This window comes from Labeo rohita, chromosome 23, assembly GCF_022985175.1.
Source record: "Labeo rohita strain BAU-BD-2019 chromosome 23, IGBB_LRoh.1.0, whole genome shotgun sequence".
NCBI classification, from domain to species: Eukaryota; Metazoa; Chordata; class Actinopteri; order Cypriniformes; family Cyprinidae; genus Labeo; species Labeo rohita.
In genome coordinates, this window is record NC_066891.1 from 30,266,054 (window position 1) to 30,291,264 (window position 25,211).

The following is a 25,211-nucleotide window of genomic DNA, read 5'->3' on the forward strand; positions in this document are numbered from 1 at the left end:
CAGGACAATCAGTGATAGCGTAAATGATTGATTACTATCCTAAAAAGAGACATTGTACAGACCTATATTTAATGATTTCATGTCACTCATATTGCATGGAAATGCAATTAATAATAGTTAACCTTGTATACCCTTACAAAAAAGTACAGATTTTTTATTTTGGAAATTCAATTAAAATGAATAGTTTGTACACAGTATTATGTATTCCATAATTCTGACAAAATTTCCATGCAACAATTCAAATTTTATAGCAAAAACAATGCATTTTATTTATTTAGTTATTTATTTATTCTTTTGCAGGATTGTGACATTATAAATTTATTTATTGTCTTTTTTGATTCATTTATTACATTTTATTCTTAAAGCATAGTATTTATAGTGTGTATCTTAAATGTTTTTTAAAGATGTCTCTTATGCGTTTATTTGAACAAAATTACAGTAAAAACAGTAATATTACTATCATTTAAAATTATTATTTTTTTCTATTGTAATATATTGTAAAATGTAATTTCTTCCTGTGATGCAAAGCTACATTTTCAGCATCATTACTCTAGTCTTCAGTGTCACATGATGCTTCAGAAATCATTCCAATATTCTAAATTTGCTGCTTAGAAACATTTCTTATAATCAGTGTTGAAAACTGCTTGACATCCTTGACTATGACTGTTGCCACCTTCTCTATCAACTGATTTTTAGAGGGAACATCAGCAGGGCTTTACTTCCTGTTGGCAAAGACTTCAAGCCCTGGAGTCATCAAGCTAACCAGTTTTAATAGTTCTCTGCGGAGAACTCTTCTCCAATTACACTTAATGACTGTCACTTCAAGTTCACACAGTAGGCCGAGCAAATAACGCATCCTTACGCTCACTTACAGAGAGAAATGTGGGTACGCTTGCTGTTCGCAGCTCCCAAAGAGTCCGGAGCCCACTTGTGTATCTGGTGCACAGCCGCTGGCATTTGGGACAGCTGGCAAAACAATAACAAATGGCTAATAACAGCTCTCGGTAACGAAAGATGACATGATGCTTGGAACGCACCAGTGTCTCTTCCTCTCACCCCATTCGCCTGCGTTCATCTCTCCTCCAAACCTGTTTTTCATCGTCTCCTCTCCCCCTGCTCCTCTCTTGATAATCGCATTAGCTCCAATCCCTCGTATTGAAATCCCAAACTGCTCTGCGTATTAATCGTGCAGGAATCTCGTTACAGCTTCTGCTGTAATTTAAGCCATCTGCTGAGGGGTGGGCGAGCGGGACGGCGGGAGAACTTTTTGCGCGCCTCGGGCTCTGTCTCTGTGTTTGCGAGGTAGCTATCTGCACGCTTGCTCCTCTCTGTTTCTGAACTGAATGAGCTAGGGAATGAAAGATAAACAGAACAGACAGGTCAAGCTCTGATACTCTGTCCTCATGTGACCCTGAGCTCTCTTGTACACCGAGTGTCTAATTCCTCAATCCAGCACACACAGTATAAGTGCTGTTGATAGAAAGTGATACTGGAACTCTAGGAGAGTCTATGCTTGCTAGTCTCGTGGAGCCAGATTTTTGACTATCAGCATAAAGTCTGGACCACATTGCAGCTTATTCTGGCCAAGAAATAGCCATTTAACAATCTGACTGACAGCTTTTAAAGATTTGATTGCTGTTGCAGCTTACTGTATATTCATGACTATGGGCTAGATTTACTGACAACTTGCATCAGTGCAAACCATTTTTTTGGTGTTAAAAAAACTACTGTCAAGTTGAGTAAAGACACACAGTAAAAAATTAGCGATTAAAAAGGCAAGGGCCATTTTTTTTTTCTTTTGTTTTCTTTTCCAACACAAAATTTGTGAGAAGAGAGCATTTACAGTTAAGTTCAAAACATACACCTTGCAGAATCTGCAATATGTTGATTATTTTACCAAAATAATAGGGATAATGCAAAATGCATGTTAATTTTTATTTTGTACTGACCTTTAGAAGACATTTACATATAGTCCACAAGAGAAAATAATAGTTGATGTAAGAATAATGTAAGAAACTTGTGATTCAATAAAAAAAATCCATAACAGAGAACTAAATAACAAAATAACAGAGAACAAAACAGTGAAGCACAGTTCTCAGATACCATAGTCATTATTTACAGCAATAATCTTCAACACTTGAGTAATGCCATTAACTACAGTTCCACATTGTTCCACCGATGTAGTTTAAACAATAGATCTGCAACAAAGTTAGCATCGTTTTGGGAAACAATTGTATAAACAGTCCTGACTAAAAGTATTGGCACCCTTGCAATTCTGTTCGAAAATGCAACACTTGTCTAAGAAAACTGTTGCAGTTGCAAATGTTTTGGTACTCATATGTTTATTTATTTATTTATGTTGTTTGCATTAGAACAACAACAAAAAAAAAAAAAAAAAAAAAAAAGAGGGAAGAAAAGTAAAATCTGATACAATTCCACACAGAACCAAGAAAAAGCACTGGACAAAATTATTGGCACCCTTAACTTAATATTTGGTAGCACCCCCTTTGAAAAAAGTCAATCGCTTCCTGTAACCAGTTTCTTGGACCACTCATCTTTTGCAAACTGATCCAGGTCATTCAGATTTGAAGGATGCCTTCTCCCAACTGCTGTTTTAAGATTTCTCCACATGTGTTCTAGATTCATAGATTCAGATCTGGACTCATTGCTGGCCATTTCAGAACACTCTAGCACTTTGATTGTAACCATTTCTGAGTGCTTTCTGAAGTGTGTTTCAGGTCATTGTCCTGCTGGAAGACCCATGACCTTTTTTATGCCTTTGTGTCAGCAGTGGTGTCTTTCTGAGTCTCCTACCATAACATCCCTTTTCATTCAGATGGCGACAGATAGTGTGAGCTGACACTGAATTTGTTTGGTAGTTAATCAGGGTCCTTTATCCACCATTTGAACAATCCTTTGTTGTAATTTTTCATTATTTTTTCTCAAATTTTAAATTTGATCAAGTTTGACTTTTCTTCTCTGTTTTTGCAGTGCAAACAAAAACAGTGAATGCACGTGAATACCAAAACATTTGCAATTTGAACTATTTTCTGAGAGAAGTGTTGCATTTTCTGACAGAACTGCAAGGGGGCCGATAATTTTGGCCATAACTGTAGCTAGTAAATTTCTCAAACGATGCATAACACTATAGTAGTTAAGAAGCGAGTTAAGTATCTTCTGTAGCTTCTGAAGGGCAGTGCTAATATATATATATATATATATATATATATATAGTATTTAGGCAAAATAAGAAAAAATGTACAGTAACACTTCAGTATAGGGAACAATTCTCACTGTTAACTAGTTACTTATTAGCATGCCTATTATTAACATATTGGCTGTTTATTATTATTTATAAAGCACCTATTCTACATGACCATATTCTACATCCCTAATCCAAAAGTTTACACCCTTAGGCTCTTAAAGGAGAAGTTCACTTCCAGAACAACAATTTACATCTTGTCATCCAAGATGTTTATGTCTTTCTTTCTTCAGTCATAAAGAAATTGTGTTTTTTGAGGAAAACATTTCAGGATTTTTCTCCATATAATGGACTGATATGGTGCCCCAAGTTTGAACTTCCAAAATGCAGTTTAAATGCGATTGCAAATGACCCCAGCCGAGGAAGAAGGGTCTTATCTAGCATAACGATTGGTTATTTTCATTGAAAAAATGCAATTTAAATACGTTTTAATCTCAAATCATTGAAGTCAAGTTTGATATAATTATAAATTATAATTTTATAATTTTTAAATATAATTATAATTTCTTATAGACTGAAAAAAAAAAAAAAAAGACATGAACAGATGTGATGACAAGGGGGTGAGTACATTATCTGTAAATTTTGTTCTGGAAGTGAACTTCTCTAATCTGCTAATTTTCCATAGGATTGCAGTCTTACACTAATTTGCCTTGTTTAGTAAAAATGACTCTTTGTGTCTTAAAGCATAGGCAAACTGCCTTGCAGATATTGAGTAAGATAAACTATTCAAGGCTGTATTTCCCATACAACAATGTAACTTGCTTCTTAACTGCCATAGTGCAATGCATCGTTTGAGAAATTTACTAGCTAGTTACTATTGTTTCCCAAAATGATACGTGCTTGTTGTATTCAAGAGAATGATTCATTTCAATGTCAAACTAACAAGAAACTATGCTTCTGACCACAAGTTGAGAGCTATTGTTCCAACCACACACTTTTGCAATGACGTTTGCGAATATTCATTGGAACTGGAAGTGGAAAACGCCCCAGATCAAAGCTTGCCGTTTTGAGAAACTTATTGTCACTTTTTAGCACAATACACATCAGATGATCCATGGCCGTCATTTACAAATCTTTTACATCTGGTTGTAATGTGCATCTCAAATGTGTCTTCTGTAAACGCTTGTGTTTAGATTTCATGACTACAGTAGTATTTTTCCATTCGTTTTTGTACTATTGCAGGAAATAGGCTCTGTGACTAACAAAGTTTAGCAACTTTTTTGGTAACACTTTAGTTTAGGGATCAGTTCTCACTATTAAACAGTTGCTTATTACCATGCATATTACTGGTATAGATGCTGTTTATTAGTACTTATTAATCACATGTTCTGCATGACCATATTATACATCTTTTAACCTACCTCATACCTAAACTTAACAACTATTTACTAATAATAAGCACTAATTAGGAGTTTATTGAGGCAGACGTTGAAGTTAAAAGTTAGTTAACAATGAAAACTGGAAAATAAAGAGTGACTGTTTTTTTTTTTTTTTTTTTTTTTTCTCTTAAAACAAACAAACAAACAAAAACACTGACTTCATGACAATGGAATTGCTAAAATGCTTGCTCTTTTCTGGGTTTTGGCCAACAAAAAATACATTCATCCCTGCAGCAATCTTTTAGCAGGTGAGATGATGGATCAGTAGACACATCAGAAAATTAACATTTATGCTACAAATGCAATGTGTGGTCACATGCTTGAAAGACTGGATCGCAAAATGTTTGAAACCTGGTATTTTTGTAGAATTTGACATATATTAGTATGCATACAGTAATTTTTCCAAGCAACAACTTCTTACATCGCTTCACAAGTTTAATATCACTTTGCACTCTCGTTCTTCTCACATCATAAAACAATTCAAATCAATATTTTACATTTCATTCAATTATTTATTTGCTAAGTAGCTGTGTAATAAGCAGGATAATGTACAGTCAGTCAATCGGTCAGTCATAATCGCATCACATCGGGGTTCTAATCACTCTGTCAGGGTTTATTTTGCAATAATGACTTTGACTACATTAGCCATTAAGTATATAAGCTATATTCCGGTGTATATATATATATACCCAACTCTAATGTACTGCATGAGATGTCCAACTGTCATTCTTAACTCTGTTCTTTCACAAAGTTACGCAGGAGTTCACCTGAATGTTTTTAGTTTCTCTTCAGCGTGCGAGTGTACGTGTGCAGTTTAACAGATTAATCCGCAGCATATGTGATGATAATATAAAGGATTATAATCTGGTGTAAGCTTAACCGGCTTGCGGTGTTTGCTACATCCTGTTTAGGTCAATTATGCTCCAATCTGCTCCGGATGTGGAGAGGACACACTATGCTGAAGCTGTCGGATAGACCCCTTATCTCCAACTCGGAGAGAAAGAGAGTGAGTCTTCCAAACCTTTGTTCTTCCTGCCTCACAGGAAGTGAGCTGGATTGCCCTTCAGTGAAAGTGGTGTATGTATGTGTGTGTGTGTGTGTGTGAGGAGCAGCTGCCCTGGAGTGAGCAGCACAGAACAGAGGAAGAAAAAAAAGAGAAAGGTTCAAAATGAAATAATATTGAACTCAGCAGTATTCAAAAAAGAAAATGCTGTTAAGTTTTGATATGTTACTTCTTCAGAAATAGCTCTAGGCCGGCCACGCAGAAATATGGAGAAGGAGAACGTTAAAGAAAGGCTAAACCTATGATCTATCCATCTTCCTCGGCCAGCTTCCTCCTTTCATTCCCTCCTCATCATCCCATTCCTTCATTCTGTTATCTTCAGGCTGCTGAATGAAAACACGTCATGGTCCACAGGGTCTGATTAGTGGGCGAACATGACATAAGCTCTCTGACGTTCACTCTTCTTTTACACATTTATTCATGCAGGTTTTCTTTTTTTTTTTTTAACCCCTCAAACCATTTACAGAGCCACACAGGATGGGTTTGGTCTATGGTAGTTTAAATGTTGCCCCGAGGGACCCTCATCAGGAGAGGAAGAGAAACAAAAAGATAGAGAGCGTCTTCTTCCTGGGTGTATTTTCGGAAGCTATGAAGCAAAATTGTAGGAAAAGATCCAAATGTTTTCTGATGGCGGTCAACTTTTATTCAGCATTATGGATTTAGATTCCGCTCAGTTTGTGCTCATAAAAGTATCTGCTCATAAAGTAGCTTCTCGTAAAATGAGTCTTTAATGTACATGACGTAACTGGAGCGTTTTGCATGATTTTATTATTCAAGTAGGCATTTCTTGTACAGGAAGAATTTGAACTCATTTCAACCCTGTTGTAGAAACCAAATATGGGGAAATGGAAATAGTTATTAAAGAGCTTGTTGTGTGGCAACATCTATCATCACTGTTCATTTATACCGGTGTCGTGCAGTTATCTCCAAACTCTGAGAATAATGTTTTCTGGAAATATGCAGTTCCACTTTGAATGTTTTTACACGGTATGAGGAAGTTTTGAGGTTCTGGGAACTTTGATCAACAGCAATTGCAGTTAGAGAGATTGAGGGAGATGCAGATGAACTGTTTAAACGGTTAATTTTGATGATGTGAATGCTTTATTCATACTCCGGGTTCACACCTGCAAACCGTACTCAAGCATAATTAAACAGGTGGTCTGGGCTGTTTTGTGTTGACACTTTGGAAACAAAACCAATGGTTCAAAAACCAAAGTACAAAAGAAAGGTGATAAGTCAGTTTGCAGCCACTTTGATGACGAAAACATACTGTACCGTGGTTCTGACCCCCAAAAATATAGTGTTAACAGAATCCAGCAGGGCAGGGGGGAAAAATCAAACTATGTGTGAAAGACAGAAACACAGAGCATTCTGTGTTGTGATTCTCTTGTGAATGTGCAGCGGCGACTGATACGAAAGAGAAGAAATTGATGAATAAAGTCATTATTTTTGTTTTCTTTGAGCACAAGAAGTGTTGTTGTAGCTAAAATTAGCTAAAATTATGGTTATGGACTATTTTAATGATGTCCTTACTACCTTTCTGGGCCTTGAACGTGTCAGTTGCACTGCTGTCTATGGAGGGTCAGAAAGCTCTCAAAACTCATCAAAAAATATCTTAATTTGTGTTCTGAAGATTACCTAAAAAATGGGGAACACTTATGCACCATCAACTACAACTTTTAATAGTTAGTAAGGTAGTTGTTAAGTCTAGGTATTGGGTAGGATTAGTGTTGTAGAATAAGGTCATGTAGAATAAGGCATTAATATGTGCTTAATTAGTACTAATAAATGGCTTATATTCTAGTAATATGCATGCTAATAAGCAACTAGTTAAGAAACCGTAAAATAAAGTGTTACCAAGTCTTTTTTATATTCCATCAAAATTTTCATTTTTGGAGTATGTAAACTTTTGAATGGGGTCATTTTTATAAATTCTGTAATTATTTTGTCTTGTTGAGTATAAGTTAAGATCTGCTATGTGAAATCGCTTATTCAGGACAGTACTAAAAACAATATGCAAATTTATTGTTTCCTTTATTTTGTTTAAATTATTAATATTTTGCATATTCTGTGAGGGATATGTAAACATATGAGAATAACTATATATAATGTAATAAATAATTGGGCTACACTTTTTTATATATGTGACCCTGTGTCACAAAGCCAGCCGTAAATAGCACAGGTATTTGTAGCAATAGCCAACAATACATTGTATGGGTCAAAATGATTCATTTTTCTTTAATGCCAAAAATCATGAGGATATTAAGTAAAGATCATGTTTCATTAAGATATTTTGTAAATTTCCTACAGTATATATATATATATATATATATATATATATATAAAAAACCTAATTTTTAATTAGTAATATGCATTGCTAAGAAATTAAGTATATAGTGTTAGTTCCTGCAGGTCACGTGAGTCAAGCTCGCATCACCTGACTCTCAGCTGATCACATCTACCTATGGGAATACGACACCTATCATGGCATTCCTATATAAGCTCTATTCAGTATTATTTGGCAGCTTTGACAATTGCTCAGGAGCAAAGCAGATAGTCTGTGATTTTGTTCTCTATAATCATTTAATCAGGACAGGAGTTCTTGAACTCAAACACAAATTCGCCGTGTTGATTGATATAAGCTGATGGACTCGGATCTGCTTTTCCTGCTAGAAGCAAGATATCGAGAAGGTTAACCTTCTAGCATCCACGTAACAGCTGGCCATTTCACCCTTTATATATCTCTAAATGTCTTCATGAAGCTAAGCTATTATTTATTTCAATCTCATTGTCTAATGCTATATTGACAAATATGCTATCGTTAAATATTTTAAGGCTAGTTATTCAGTAACGTTGTTTGCTAGGCACACTCTTGCTTAGGCTTATCGGCTGTATTGTGACACACTGGTAATATTACTAGTTAAACTTACCACAGCGAGGCTTGTTTTTAAATCTGTTGTCAAGGCTGATTCAAGAACCTCTTTGATTCAAAAACATGCCTTGTGCAAGTTATTGTTTTACACGTTTAAAATACAAGGAAGAACGTAATTTTCTCTGAATATCCAAAAGTTTGCAAATGTTGACTTTTTATAACAGTGACTCTCAGCTGATCACATCTACCTATAGGAATACGACACCTATCATGACAATCCTACATACCTATTCAGTATTATTTGGCAGCATTGTCGCTTGCTCAGGAGTAAAACACCCTCCTCCATCCCCAACTCCTCCTTTTGCCACAGTCAGGATTTGGCTTCTGATTTTCCTCATTGAACGTCCCAGGTTACGTATGTAACCATGGTTCGGGGAACCACGCTGCTGAACACATGTGAACACATGTGAAATCTGACCAATGAGAAAGCGGGACGTCACGGGCGGGTGACGTCACCGACCAGGAAGCATAAAAGCACGTGCGAAGCCGGCCGGCGTCAGCTTCAAGAATGAAGCGAGCGCTCGGCAGGGATGCCAGAAGGATGGACCGAGACGCAGCATCTCGTTCCCTCGGGGAACCATGGTTACATACGTAACCTGGGACGTTCCCCTTCGGGAACTCGAGCTGCGTCGGCAAACGCTAGGGGAACGAGATGCCCACGCCACCAGACTTCGAAGTCCCTGCCTAGTGAATTGCTAGGGCACAAGGACAGAAGAGCCAGGAGTGGCTCGGGTGTCTAGGCTATAGAACCTGACAAAGGTGAGCGGCGTGGACCACCCCGCAGCATTACAGATGTCCTGGATGGGGACACCTAACATGAGTGCTTTGGAAGCAGCCGTAGCACGAGTGGAATGGGCTCGAAGACCCATAGGAGAAGGAAGGTCCGAAGACACATAAGAAGTAGAAATGGCATCGACGATCCATCTACTAATAGTTTGCTTGGAAGCAGGACTCCCCTTCTTAGGGGGACCATAGCAGACGAACAACTGTTCAGATTTACGCCACAGGGCAGCTCTGTGGACATAGGCATCCAGGGCACGTACTGGACAGACACAATTTTGCTTCTGTTGGTCGGGCTCCCGGAAGGGAGGAGGACAGAAAGCCTGGAGCACGACCGGCTGAGGTGTGCTGGTGGGGACCTTAGGTACATACCCCGGTCTGGGGTAAAGAAATGCCTTGGTCATACCAGGAGCAAACTCTAGATGAGAAGGGGCCACCGAAAGGGCCTGCAGGTCCCCTACCCGCTTGAGGGAAGTAAGAGCGAGCAACAAAGCTGTCTTAATAGTTAGAAGATGATCCGATATGTCTTCTATAGGCTCAAATGGAGGCCTACAGAGAGCCTCAAGCACCACAGCCAGATCCCAAGTAGGGATATGAGGTCGCGTCGGAGGCCTCAGCCTCAGTGCACCGCGGAGGAAACGTGTAACCAGGGGGTTCCTACCCACTGACATGCCACCAAGAGGGGCGTGGTAGGCCGAAATTGCCGCCACGTAGACCTTCAAGGTGGAGTGGGCTAACCCTGTGGAGAGACGGGCCTGCAGAAACTCCAGTACTGTACCAACTGGGCAGTTAGCTGGGTCTTGCTGGCGTTCTCCACACCATGAAGTGAAAAGCTTCCACTTCAGGGCGTACAGTTTCCTCGTCGAGGGAGCTCTGGATTGGAGGATGGTCTCAACAACCTCGGTTGAGAGACCGGAAGCTATGAGTTGTGCCCCCTCAGAGGCCACACCCACAGCTTCCATAGCTCCGGGCGGGGGTGCAAGATGGTACCCCCCCCCCCCTGTGAGAGGAGATCCCTCCTGACGGGAATCTCCCATGGAGAGCCGTCGAGGAGAGATATCAGGTCCGAGAACCATACTCGGCCCGGCCAGTGCGGGGCTACTAACAGTAGACTGACTCCGTCCCGGCGCACTCTCTCCAGAACTCCTGGAAGCAGAGCAATCGGGGGGAAAAGCGTACAGACGTAGCCTCGGCCACGTCTGTGTCATAGCATCCAGTCCCAGGGGAGCTGGATGAACTAGAGAGAACCAGAGGGGACATTGAGCATTCTCCCTCGTGGCGAAGAGATCTACTTGGGCTGAGCCAAAGATTCTCCAAATCTGCTTCACCACCTCCGGGTGAAGCATCCATTCCCCGGGCCTCGGCCCCTGCCTCGACAGGATGTCTGCTCCCACATTTAGATACCCAGGAATATGAACTGCTCGCAGTGAGAGGAGTTTGTCCTGGGACCACACAAGGATCTGGTGCGCCAGCTTGTATAAGGGGCGCGAACGCAGGCCTCCCTGGTGGTTGATGTAGTAGACCACGGCTGTGCTGTCGGTGCGTACTAGCACATGGCGATCTCTCAGGTCTGGAAGAAAGTACTTCAGAGCTAGAAATACGGCCAGCATCTCGAGGCAGTTGATGTGCCAACTGAGATGGCGACCACTCCACAGACCCCGGGCGGAGCGGCCACTCATGACCGCCCCCCCCCGGTGAGGGATGCATCCGTCGCTAGTGAGACACGGCGGCAAGGAGCTCCCAACACCGGGCCCTGATTTAGGAACCAAGGTTTCCTCCACATATCTAAGGTACGTAGCCCTCGGCGCGTGACCTTGATCATGCGGAGCGGGTTTCCCCTCGGGGAGAACCCCCTTGGTTTTGAGCCACCACTGAAGGGGTCTCATGTACAGCAGGCCAAAAGGTATCACGTTGGACGCAGCTGCCATCAGACCCAGCAGTTGTTGGAACTGCTTGACAGTGAGTGACCGGCCTTCTTTGACTCTCCTGACTGCGGCAAGGATCGACTCGATCCGAGCAGGGGACAGACGTGCCTGCATCGTGGTCGAATCCCAAACCACGCCCAGATAAGTGGTCCTCTGTGATGGAGAAAGCACACTTTTCTTGGCGTTTAGCCTTAACCCCAACGCTTTCATGTGTGCGAGAACAACATCTCGATGTTGAACCGCTAAACTCTCGGACGCTGCTAAGATCAGCCAGTCGTCGATGTAGTTTAATATGCGAATGCCCTGGAGCCGAAGAGGGACCAGGGCAGCGTCTACGCATTTCGTAAAAGTGCGGGGGGAGAGTGCTAGGCCGAACGGAAGAACCCGAAACTGATAAGCTTCGCCCCTGAAAGCAAATCTCAGGAACTTCCGATGTTGAGGAAGGATGGAGACATGAAAGTAAGCGTCTTTCAGGTCTATCGTCACAAACCAGTCCTCGGACCTGATCTGTGAGACGACTTGCTTGATTGTAAGCATTTTGAACTTCAGTTTCATTACTGAATGATTGAGACGACGAAGGTCTAAGATGGGACGCAACCCTCCATCCTTCTTTGGAACAATGAAGTACCGGCTGTAAAACCCGGATTCCCTGACGTGAGGAGGGACCACCTCGATGGCCTCCTTCCTCAGAAGGGTGACTACTTCTTGCTCCATAACCAGAGCCTGCTCGGGGCCCACCACTGTGGGAAAAACCCCGTCGAAGGGCGGCGGCGGAGCGCCGAACTGAATAGAATAGCCTTTTTCTACTGTACGCAGGACCCATGCAGACACGTTTGGCAGTAGCTTCCACGCTGCCAGATAGTCTACTAAGGGAACCAGCCGCTCGAGGCTGGCCTCTGGTGTTGACTGAACTGCTAGCTCGGAGACCTGTAACGGCGGACCGGCAGGAGACTGCCGAACTAACTGTTCTAGAGACCCCGTGGGGGGGACGAGCGCCCTGGCTCCGCTACGAGACCGGGCGGAAAGACCCAGGGCATGCGCTCGTCGGAGGCCGCTGTGTTCTGTGACCTTGGCAGAAACATCAGACTGACCCCCCGAGGGCACCGAGGAGAGATGGGTACCGTGTAATGCGGTAAAACCCACCCTTCCCCGGCAGGGGCTGCCCTCGGCGGTCCTGGGTTGGCGTCAGGACCGCTTTTGGGCGGGGCCCTCTTCGCCTGAAGCACGACCCGCAGGTCGGGCCTCGCCTTAGAGGACCCGGTCTAGAGTGCCGCGAGTCTCGGCCCCGGGACGGGGGAGCACGAGAGGCGACACTCAACTTTTGAACCTCACGGTACGAGGAGCTGGTACACGGTTGTGGCTGCTCACGCCCAGCAGCCACATGAGCTAGCGAACGGCGAGGGAGGAACTTCTGGAACGCCGCCGCTTGTTTGCGTGCCTCCTGGTACCTGTTGACGACAGAATCTACTGCGTCGCCAAACAGGCCAGAAGACCCAAGCGGGCGTCCAGGAGGAAGACCCTGTCCTTCTCTTTCATATCGGACAGGGTCAACCACAGATGCCTCTCCGCCGCCACCATGGCTGCCATAGACCGCCCCACTGCACGGGCGGTCTCCTTGGTGGCGCGGAGAGCTAAATCTGCTGTCTTTCTAAGTTCCTCCAAATCTACTTTATCGCCTTCTGCTAGCTCTTTCAGCAGGTCGGCCTGATAGGCTTGGAGCAGTGACATAGTGTGAAGACACGCTCCGGCCTGACCTGCTGACGTGTACCCCTTACCCAGAAGCGCTGATGTGGTGCGTAGCGGCTTCGAGGGTAAGGTAGGAGCCTTCAATGACGATGCCTCGCCGGGGGACAGATAGCTCGCAAGCGTCTGTTCCACCCGGGGCATCGCCTTATAGGCTCGCTCATCGAGCCCCACCACATTTCCATAATAGTCAGAGGCGGGGACGAAGAGACGAGCCGAAAATGGTCTAGCCCACGACCTCGAGATCTCATCATGGAGGTCGGGGAAGAAGGGAAGGCTCCTTCTTGGAGGTGGATTCTTACTCCGCAGAAAGCGCTCATCCAACTTGCTTCTCTGCGGAGTTAATTCTTCCTCGGCGGGCCAACTGATATTTAATTTGGCTACCGCACGAGTAACCACCTCCAAGAGCTCCTCGTACTGTGGGGATTGAGGGAGTGGCTCACAAACACTCTCCAAGTCACCCTCGCCAGAGGATGACAACAGGAGAGAAGAGCCCGCCCCCTGGGAGGAAGTAGCCGCAGAGCGGGCTTCCGAAACCCACGGAACGGGCTGCGGATCTGCTGGGTGAGGAGGGAGATAGGGGGTTACCCGTCTCCATTCCCTCCAACAGATCCAACTGCGAACCCCAGGAATGCAGTGCCCGCTCCGCCTCGGCGGAAGCGGGACCCGCACCCTGAGGAACGCTGATGAAGGATCCCTCCTCAAAGAGATCCTTCCGGGAGCGGAGCGTCCGCAAAGGAAGCTCTTCACAATGCGGGCAATCAGCCCCCTCAAGGGCTGACGCTGCATGCTCCGCTCCCAAGCAGACCACGCACATGCTGTGTGTATCCCCGCTAGTAATATATCGTTTGCAGGGAGGAACACACAGCCTGTAACGCGGTCCGCTTTTATCACTCGAGCCACTCTTAACAAGCGCTTTCTTCGACATTGCCCTCAAAAGAAAGTTGTGCAAACTAGCACAGAAAAACAGGGTCAATGTTAGACAGACAATTCACACACAGAGCGCTCCGCTGAAAGACAGAAGCTGACGCCGGCCAGAGCGAATCAGACAAATGGAAGATTCGATCAGAACATTTGGTTGAAACCAAAGAGCCAAATTCCACAAAGGGGCCCAGAACCACGTCATAAATCTGTCCAGGATACCCTGGCGCCAGCCAGCCTGAAGTAAGCCTAACCAACTAACTTTCACAGCTTTGAACAACTTGCAACATTAAAACAAAAGAACACAATTATTGATAATCCCATCTCAGGAAGGAGATTATCAATATTGGGGCGAGAAACCCAAGATTAATGGTCAAAGATGCAGCCCATCAGGACCATCACATGAGGAAACTTTGTTGGGTGGTGCTCCCCCACCCAAGACAAGAACCAGACCAAGTTTCTTCTAAATTCCTTTGTTCCTTGGAACATGCCCTTAGTTCACAGAATGGCAGAGACTGTCCATTTTACCTAAATATGCACCAAAACGATGCTTAAAAGGACATATGAATGAACATCAGACCATTGCATAACTCCCTGCTATGTATGCCACCCACACATTTGTCTATTATGTTCTAATCACTCGTTGTGTATGTCCTTTTTAATAACTATTGAATAGCTTAAGGGTTTATATTCATGTTTGGTATGTATGAGTTTGAAAATTCATGCTTTGAATGTTTCCACCAATCAATTCATTGTCAAATGTGTTGTATTCATGTTATAGGAATCATGGCCAAATTATACTCTGCAAGAGCGGGAAAATTCTGACCATGTGACTGATAAGATAACATGCTGATTTATGTTTTGGGAGGAGAAACATAGCAATATCCTGAGTTAAGAAGACAACATCTAATTGGTCAAGACACCATTTTGGGATGTGTCCAAAGCTGAGTTTAAAACCACAGGACACCATCAAATTTTGCTTTTAGCTATTTCCATCGCTCCTAGCCATGCTTTTAGCTTTTAGCTTTAGCTTTTAGCTATTGGTTTAACCATTGCTTTTAGTCAGGCTCTTAGCTTGTGCTTTTAGTTTGTGCTTCGTGCCATCTCTTTTAGCCATGCTTTTTGCCATAATTTGCCGCTGCTTTTTGCGTTCTTTGAACGCTTCCTGGCTTGCACGCCAGCCACTCCTCTAACGAAAACATGAGGAGACCGTCACATTTCTTTCTTTTACTTTAATCTTTTCTTTCCGTTGAGAGTTTCGTGTTCTAAGTTAAGTTTTGCCGCTAAGCCGTGTCTCAGACTTCGTGCCTGCCTCAAAACTTCAACCAGCGTACACGACTCCATCATCCAGCCAACGCCCAAGACATCACCTCCAACGACCACGGACTTCCAACCAATCAGCAACCTTGGGGAACCCCTTTCTGCAACGACGTCATCAAAGGAAACCCCTTAACACAAAGGCAACGCAAGTACAACCTCCAGATTCTAGCTGAACTGGTGCATTAATATAGCGTTTAATAACCTCACTAAGAAACTCAACGCGAGGGTTAATTAAATGATTGATGGTTGTTCAGGTCTAAGCAATTGCATATACGTATGCTATAAACTTGGGATTTCACATTTTCACTCTTCTAAACTCATTCTTTCCTCATCTCTCTCTCTTTCTGCAACTTGTATGAATGTGTGAATGCGCGTCTATGTGTTAGATTAGTTTATATGTCTTAGGTTTTTCCAATAAATTCCTATTCATATTGAAAAGAGAAGTATCTTGTGTTTTGTGCTTATAAATTAATGTCTTAAACTGCCGACCTTGTTACCGTGCTAAGAAATAGTGTTTTCACTATATTTTGGATATTAGTATCCAGTACAGTGTTGATGTTATACGGCTCGCTCAATGAATCATGACCGATTCATTGATCCGCTGTATACGGAGATTCTGTTCAATCTTAAATGATTCCCTTTGAGCAAAATTGACTTCTGTAGATCCCCTACAGTATAATGGTGGAGAATGCGGGCAGTTTAATCTAATTTTTAGGCATAAACCAAGTTATTTCATCTTTTTTTATTGCTGCGGATGATAGATGGGAAACTTCTGAGTCGATACGTGTGTGTGACGTAAGCAGCGCGCGGCCGCTTGAATGACTGAACGCTTGAATGCATGAGCGCAGAGAAGGCTGCAACTCGGGTTCGCGCCTCTCTTATGAACTGTAGTAAATGAATTCAAAGGTAAGATCTGAGATCGTACAATAAGGTCGAATTTGAGCGTGTTCCTCATTTTCTGTAATGCCTTGTTTATAGCTGAATTGATGTCATTGCGTGTTCCAGTGTCATTTAATAGCTATACTCCCAACCAGGGAATCTCAGTCACCGTTAGCTGAACAGAGCTAAACTGCAGTAATTAAAAGGGAAACAAATCGACGGATAAAGAATAGTTTGAGCGTGTTCCTCAATCTATTTCTAAGGCCTTATTATTCATAGATTGATTGTCAGTGCGTGTTCCATTGCCAATTCAACTATGCTATTAGACTCCCTGGGTTAAACATTAGAAATAATGCTTGCCTGTTTGTGTCTGTTCACTACGTGAATTTAAGATACATATCTCGTGTTACACTGCGTGTGTGATTTGAATGGGAGTGTTTTAAAAGCTTGATCAAGTAAAGTTAACTTTGAACCAACAGCGAAGAAACCCTGTTGTGTTGTGTTTACGTGCCCAGAGAAACTGACACGTAGATTTACGATCCGCCGAGATCGATATCCTTGTTTCCCCTATTGTAGCGCCAAGCTGTTATTTGAATACATTTCAAATCTAACTCTGAACGAACTAAGAGTTAAAGCGCCACATCACAAAACCAACTAAAAGTGGTGTTTGTTATTTGTACAGTGTTGAAATGCGCCGACATTTCATTTAACATGCTTAACTGTACTTGCAATGCAACATTCATGTGCTTAGTCCACTAAAGTTTGTTTGGTTGCCATAGTTACGATCGTGATTCGGAAGTCTTAACATACTTCCGGAGCAACTCTGAACTGCGCACGCGCAACACGTCAACGTCATACGTAAACAAACTCTACGGCGTTGCTAAGCTAACGAAACTGTTGTGTTTACATTGAAATCTATGCTAAAGATTAGCCTCAAAGGTTAGCAGTTAGCATTAACATCTAGTGGTTGTATACAGTGTGTTTGGGTAAAGCTAAAGTGATTTAACCCTTTGAACATCTTAACTAATACACCAGTTGGTCTCTTTCTATTTCTTATTTCTCCAATTTCTCACTTTTTACTACTTATTTGCATTTTACTAGAAATGGAAATACTGCTCCACAATTATTAATTGTGCCAAATTCAAATTTAATTCAAACATTAAATTTATTTGGAATCATTCAGATTTCCTCATCAGGTCATTTCATATGATCATTATTTCTAGTATTCTCTTACGCCTAACAGTTAATCATTGTAGGTACAAATAAGCCTTGAACTTTTAAAGTTTAAGTAAACTTATTCTACCTAACTGATTTATAACCCTTACTAATAGATTCTATTCAGAATCGCACTTACTCTTATTGCGTTTTACCCTTCCTTCTTCCTGTTTGGCTATACACTTAGCCTCTATATTTATTTATTGATTTCCTCTTTCATTTAATTCCATTTTGATTATTTTGCCATTTATTACTTTCAGTTCCACTTTATCTTACCTCTCTCTTTCCTCCTGGTATCCTAGTTTGGGAACGACACACCTGAGCCCTTAACAGGAGACATTGTTATCCCTCGCTACAAGTTCGAATAAATGAGGAAGACAACTCTTTTTCACTCAAATTTTATTGTTGTTTCATTAGTTGTGCGGCAACTATTAACAACGCTATACTCGTAGTTGGGCATAACAGCAACACAGCCTGTGAGTGGACCAGATCTACTCTCCTTTCCTGTCCTTCTACTCAAGTCTCTCCTGTTCTCTTCTGCTTTCTTCCCTCTTCACATTTTTAGGGACCTGTAAGAACCATCAATCGATTCTAAGTGAATGAAATAAACAATCTTGTCGAAGACGAATCATCCTTATGAATTTGATTGTAACCAAACCCTCCTTCGTTCTTCCTAACCTCCCTGCCTTTTAAAACGCATTTCAAATTTTTGCATCTCACCAAACGCTGAGATCAATTAATAGAGATAAGTGTTGAACAACCGTCGCTTTTGAAGCATCCCTGGTAGGCGGTCCAACTGTAAGGTGTACGGTGTCAATCCTGTCAGACTAAGAAAAGAGATATCAACATTATTATTGTATTCTTTTGTCTCAAACAGAGATATAATAATATTGTTTACCTTCTTGATAACAAAATCTAATCGAAAAATTCCCATTGGCAAAGGAATTGATTTATTACACTGAATTGTGTTTCACCTTTCTCTCTTTTTTCCTCTTCCTCATTAGAGTGACGAAGTCTTCACCTCCCTAGTCTGCCTAGACACCTTGAGACCAACACATCCATCACCACACTTCACTAGTGGTTCACAATCACTGACACAACATTTAGTTGTCCCACCACACATAGGCTTCTACACCCCACAGATCTGTGTCAGTCCCTCTTCTCCTCAGCGCGCCAACATGCCGCAGACTGCAGACCCCATCGCCCAAGGGGAAGATGTGAACACTTGGCTGAGAGGCATGACAGAAAGCCTCACCCCCAAGACCTGTGAACTGTTATTATTTCTAATAATAATCCTAATCCTGAGAAGACTCCTGACACATGATTCAAGCCAGAACAACAACCACGAGGAGCTAGTCAAGATCACAAGCTCCCTAAGCTATGCCTTCACAGCCCAGCTGCACCTGAGCGACAAGCACATCACCCACCTCCAAGAGGAGCTGACACGTGCCCAGAGCCGCATAGACAAGCTGGAAGTGAAAGTTCAAGATCAACCAAAGCACCCAACGAGAGGGAGCAGGAAACAATGGAACAAGTTAAGAAGCTCCAAGCAGCCCTGGGAGCAGCTCAATGTGACCAACAACAAGCAAATGCTGCCCAGAAAGACCTGGTAAACAGACTTCAGTATGCCGAACAGCTACTAGAAAAAGCCAGGAAAAACATCAGAGACAAGAATGCTGAAATCAGTGCTTTAGAAGACCACCTTGAAAGGTACGGCACTGAAATTGACAATCTGACCCAACATCTAGATGATGCCAACGACGAGCTCTGCATGGTCAGAAAAGAACTCAAACAGGCTTATGAACTGAAACAAGAGCCAAGAAGGGAGAAACATCCCTCAGCCTCACAACTGCTGAGCAGAACAGACTCTCACGTCCAAGAACTGGCATCCAATGAAAGAAGCGAAGGGCCACAACCCAAAACCTCACCTGCCTTCGCCACAGAACTCTTTCCTGTCACCGAAAGAACGGATCCCATCCAAGCAGACCTTCATTGCTGCACATGGGATGACCATCAAAGACCTAAGCAAGCTGTCTAACAACATCAGCAAGTTCAACCCGAACTCCAAAGAGAGCCACGACATCCAGGCTCACCTGCAAGATATCGACTTTCACCTGGAAATGAGACCTCATGTGACTGACAGAGACAGGTTGTACCTCCTAAGAGCCACGTCAAGTCCCGAGGTACGAAACTTCCTAGATCGACAACCCAGTCACACAAAGTCAAACTACCAGCTACTTCGTGAGGTCCTGATTAAAGAGTTTACAGACCCAGAGTCTGAATATGGACTGTTAACTGCCTTAGAAACCAAACAAGGTCGACAAGAGACTCCACAAGCTTACTACAACAGGCTACGACAAGCCTATTTTGGTGCACACAGCAAACCTGACCTCGAAGAGGATGTGAACTTCAAAAGCCTCTTCCTAAGAAACCTGCACCCTGGAGTCAGTCGTCATCTAGGCGTCATGGCCTGTCCTCACTCCATGACCATCCAACAGTTGCGTGACCTAACACAGAAGGCCTACAACAAGCAGAAGATGGCCTCAAAGAAAGGTAACAAAACATCTACACTCTTGAACTCTGTCACCAAAGACTCAAGCCTCGCACTGGATGACACCCAGTGGCATCACAACACCAGAGTCCTTCATCAAGAGCACAGAGAACGTGACCCCTATTTCCACGACAGCTATCAGCCCAGCCGCTGCGAAAAGCCATGGGACAAGCCACGCTTCTCAGAAATCCCAAAAGAGAGGATCAACTGGAAACCTAACTGGATGTACAAAGCCAATCAAACAGCTCGTCCAAGAACAACTGGTGTGGGTAAACAACGACAAAACCCACCTCAGCACCACTCAAACATCCACGGTGCTAAGTATCCACAAGAACAACACAGCTTACTATCAGAAGACATGGAACAAGTCATGAAAGAACTGAAAGAGTTCCTTGAAAACCAGCTAGACACAAATGACTAGAAACATGAGTCATGCTCGCTGTGACCAGTGACAGAACGGAAGGCCGGCAACCACCTGGTACATCACCGTATCAGAAGATGACAAGCACCTGTTCATCAACCACCCAGAACGAGCAAGTCTCTCACGGCCCACCGTTGATGTAAACACTGAGGTACCAAACAACATCACCTCAGTCACTATCCCTCACTAAGAAACTGCTAAATGAACTCCAACTCCAAGAACCACATTCATGTCTGTGCAACAGCAACCACCAAAGCACAGAAGGTCAGAAAGTCTGTGCACAACCAGAAGGCATCAAGAGGAATGCACCATAGGAGACAAGGTTTTGCATCCCAGCTTCACACAGCCATGCCAAACCAAACCTCCGACTGTCTGCTAACGAACTTCCTGCCTTGCTGGACCGACCCCCATGAGATCATGGACACACCCTCATCCAAGCCAAGGATGCAGAGAGCCAGTCTTCACTTACATGCAAGGAAAGGGGGGAGCCTAAACAGACTGAAACAGATCTGACCATACACTGCACTACATCGTTAACACACAACATAACTATGTCTACTGATAACCCATTCAACCAACATATTCTTCCCACAAGGAGAATATTCAAATCTTAGCTTAACGTAGTTTTACACCCATCATGCAGGAACATGCAGTTATCTTCACCATAGGTAGAACACCTGACGCTAAGTTAAGGTACCTGACACCCTAGCTGCACACAACATCCTAGCACAACAGTAGTTGTAAGCCACACTAGGAAAACCCGCAGCTTCTTTGTTTTTGTTTTGTTTCTTTTACCTATCCCTTTCCTTTCTCTCTTTCGTTAGCAGGTGAAACTCCTAGCCACCCTACAGGGGTTAAAGGTCTGATATTAGGATTGACTCGCCACGCCTAATATGCCGATAGGTCGAATCATTTTACCGCAGATGATTTCACCAGAAACCAAAGGTGAACCTTTTCTAAATTAAAACCTATAAGAAACAAACAAATTTTATCACAAAATTTGATCAAAGAATCAACCTACCAAAACAAATTCGAACAACAATTTCCAGATTGAACTTGACTATTCTCAGTGTACTAGACTATGCTGACTAGTTAAATGTAAGCGCCTGTACCTCAAATAACCTAATGCCCTGCACCAGTACAGTAACTGTCCTGGAGGTGTTGTCTTGTTGTTTGTTGTGTTGGTGTCTGCTTCTTCTGCCTTTGTTTCTCCAGCGCTCGCCGATGTCTTCATCAACCAACACATCGTCGACCGAAGGGGGGGTATGTAGGGTATCAGAGCGAATCAGACAAATGGAAGATTCGATCAGAACATTTGGTTGAAACCAAAGAGCCAAATTCCACAAAGGGGCCCAGAACCACGTCATAAATCTGTCCAGGATACCCTGGCGCCAGCCAGCCTGAAGTAAGCCTAACCAACTAACTTTCACAGCTTTGAACAACTTGCAACATTAAAACAAAAGAACACAATTATTGATAATCCCATCTCAGGAAGGAGATTATCAATATTGGGGCGAGAAACCCAAGATTAATGGTCAAAGATGCAGCCCATCAGGACCATCACATGAGGAAACTTTGTTGGGTGGTGCTCCCCCCACCCAAGACAAGAACCAGACCAAGTTTCTTCTAAATTCCTTTGTTCCTTGGAACATGCCCTTAGTTCACAGAATGGCAGAGACTGTCCATTTTACCTAAATATGCACCAAAACGATGCTTAAAAGGACATATGAATGAACATCAGACCATTGCATAACTCCCTGCTATGTATGCCACCCACACATTTGTCTATTATGTTCTAATCACTCGTTGTGTATGTCCTTTTTAATAACTATTGAATAGCTTAAGGGTTTATATTCATGTTTGGTATGTATGAGTTTGAAAATTCATGCTTTGAATGTTTCCACCAATCAATTCATTGTCAAATGTGTTGTATTCATGTTATAGGAATCATGGCCAAATTATACTCTGCAAGAGCGGGAAAATTCTGACCATGTGACTGATAAGATAACATGCTGATTTATGTTTTGGGAGGAGAAACATAGCAATATCCTGAGTTAAGACAACATCTAATTGGTCAAGACACCATTTTGGGATGTGTCCAAAGCTGAGTTTAAAACCACAGGACACCATCAAATTTTGCTTTTAGCTATTTCCATCGCTCCTAGCCATGCTTTTAGCTTTTAGCTTTAGCTTTTAGCTATTGGTTTAACCATTGCTTTTAGTCAGGCTCTTAGCTTGTGCTTTTAGTTTGTGCTTCGTGCCATCTCTTTTAGCCATGCTTTTTGCCATAATTTGCCGCTGCTTTTTGCGTTCTTTGAACGCTTCCTGGCTTGCACGCCAGCCACTCCTCTAACGAAAACATGAGGAGACCGTCACATTTCTTTCTTTTACTTTAATCTTTTCTTTCCGTTGAGAGTTTCGTGTTCTAAGTTAAGTTTTGCCGCTAAGCCGTGTCTCAGACTTCGTGCCTGCCTCAAAACTTCAACCAGCGTACACGACTCCATCATCCAGCCAACGCCCAAGACATCACCTCCAACGACCACGGACTTCCAACCAATCAGCAACCTTGGGGAACCCCTTTCTGCAACGACGTCATCAAAGGAAACCCCTTAACACAAAGGCAACGCAAGTACAACCTCCAGATTCTAGCTGAACTGGTGCATTAATATAGCGTTTAATAACCTCACTAAGAAACTCAACGCGAGGGTTAATTAAATGATTGATGGTTGTTCAGGTCTAAGCAATTGCATATACGTATGCTATAAACTTGGGATTTCACATTTTCACTCTTCTAAACTCATTCTTTCCTCATCTCTCTCTCTTTCTGCAACTTGTATGAATGTGTGAATGCGCGTCTATGTGTTAGATTAGTTTATATGTCTTAGGTTTTTCCAATAAATTCCTATTCATATTGAAAAGAGAAGTATCTTGTGTTTTGTGCTTATAAATTAATGTCTTAAACTGCCGACCTTGTTACCGTGCTAAGAAATAGTGTTTTCACTATATTTTGGATATTAGTATCCAGTACAGTGTTGATGTTATACGGCTCGCTCAATGAATCACTGACCGATTCATTGATCCGCTGTATACGGAGATTCTGTTCAATCTTAAATGATTCCCTTTGAGCAAAATTGACTTCTGTCTGAGTTCAGAGGAAGAAAGAAGTGAGACTAGCTTTGTGGTCTATAAATAAGGCTATTCCTATTACAGATGTGGATGTTTGGCCATCACTGGTGTTGTGACCCTTACTGATGTACTCATTTAATAAAGCCTGGTGAAAATAAATTCAGGTTTCTGGTAGTAAAACAAGATTGAAAATAGATTGAAAATAAAGCTGAATTTGATATAATTTACCAGCTACTAGATTAAATACCCTTCTTCAAGTTTTTTCATGCATTTATTATTTTTTTTTTTTATTATTTATTTATTTTTTTGCTTCCAAGTACATTTACATTTGAACATCTGAAGAGTTCATCTGCAAAAACAGATAACTTATGTTAATTAAATAATAATACCTCAAACAAACAAACAAACAAACAATAAATAAATAAATAAAATACAGCTAATTAACACAATAAAACACAATAAAATTGTGATAGCACAATAAAAAAAAAAACAAAAAAAAAAAACACGATTTATGAAAATTAATAAACATAGGCATCTGTTTTTGCAAATTAACTCTTCATTCACACAAAAATGTGATATTTGAAGTAATGTTCTGAGAAAATTAGCAATCATATTGTGCACCAGTGCCTGTTGAAGCAATACTGAGTTCACCCAAATTCTAATAAAATGATGTGTCAGTGCTATTTAACAGCACCAAGACCAAAAATAAATAAATAAACAACAACAACAACATTGATTGCCATGTACAACATAACCATAACCCACCATAACCCATCAATAACACAAGTATGTGCAAATGACTTCAAATATAGCACACAAGTCATATGAGATACTTTTATGTGGTTCTGTTGCATCCCTTTTAAAGCGTAAAATTGTAACACTGATAACTCTGTTTTTATGTTCTGTTGTAGAAAGAGTAATATGTTGACATGTGAATGGCATATGAATAGGTAATATTTGAGTTTTCATTTTTGGGTAGTTTAGGAATGACAAGATTCGGGCGGGGGGCGGGTGGATTTCCTCCCCTCTGGTCTATGCATCCCTGCCTCTGCTGAATTATTTTTATCGCCGGTGAATCAAATGATTCATGATACGCACTTTGGCGTCCCATTCTCAATCAAATGATTCACGATACGCACTTTAAAGTCTGAATCAAATGATTGCAAACACGCTTCAAAGTTCTAAATAAAATGATCCACAAACGTGCTTTGAAGTCTCGTTCTGAATCAAATGATTTGTGATCCAATTGGAGCACTTCGAAACAGTGAATCATTTTGTGAGTTCCGCCTATGGAGAGAGAAAAAAAAAATTTTCAAAGGAATCCCCCTCTGCTTTTTTTTTCACAAATTACACCCTGATTACATCTGTAATATCCTGTCCCTAACCTTACCTGTATCCCACCTTAATAGAGGCAAAAGTGTTTTGGGTACCACTTTATTTTATGGTCTCTTAACTAGTTGCTTATTAGCATGCATATTACTAGAATATTAGCCATTTATTAGTACTAATTAAGCACACATTCATGCTTATTCTACATGACTATTCTACATCTCTAATCCTACCCAGTACCTAAACTTACAACTACCTTACTAACTATTAATAGGCAACCCAGTTTAGGTGTATAAACAGAAACAAACAAATGATGGAAGATTTCAAAGTCAAACTTTTCTCATCTCATATTGGTCGATAAATCA

General features: G+C 42.0%; 1 pseudogene; it reads left to right on the forward strand.

The window, feature by feature from the left end:
* The first annotated feature begins 18,409 nt into the window (after positions 1-18,409).
* On the forward strand, positions 18,410-20,844 carry LOC127155091 (uncharacterized; annotated as a pseudogene).
* The last annotated feature ends 4,367 nt before the right edge of the window (positions 20,845-25,211 follow it).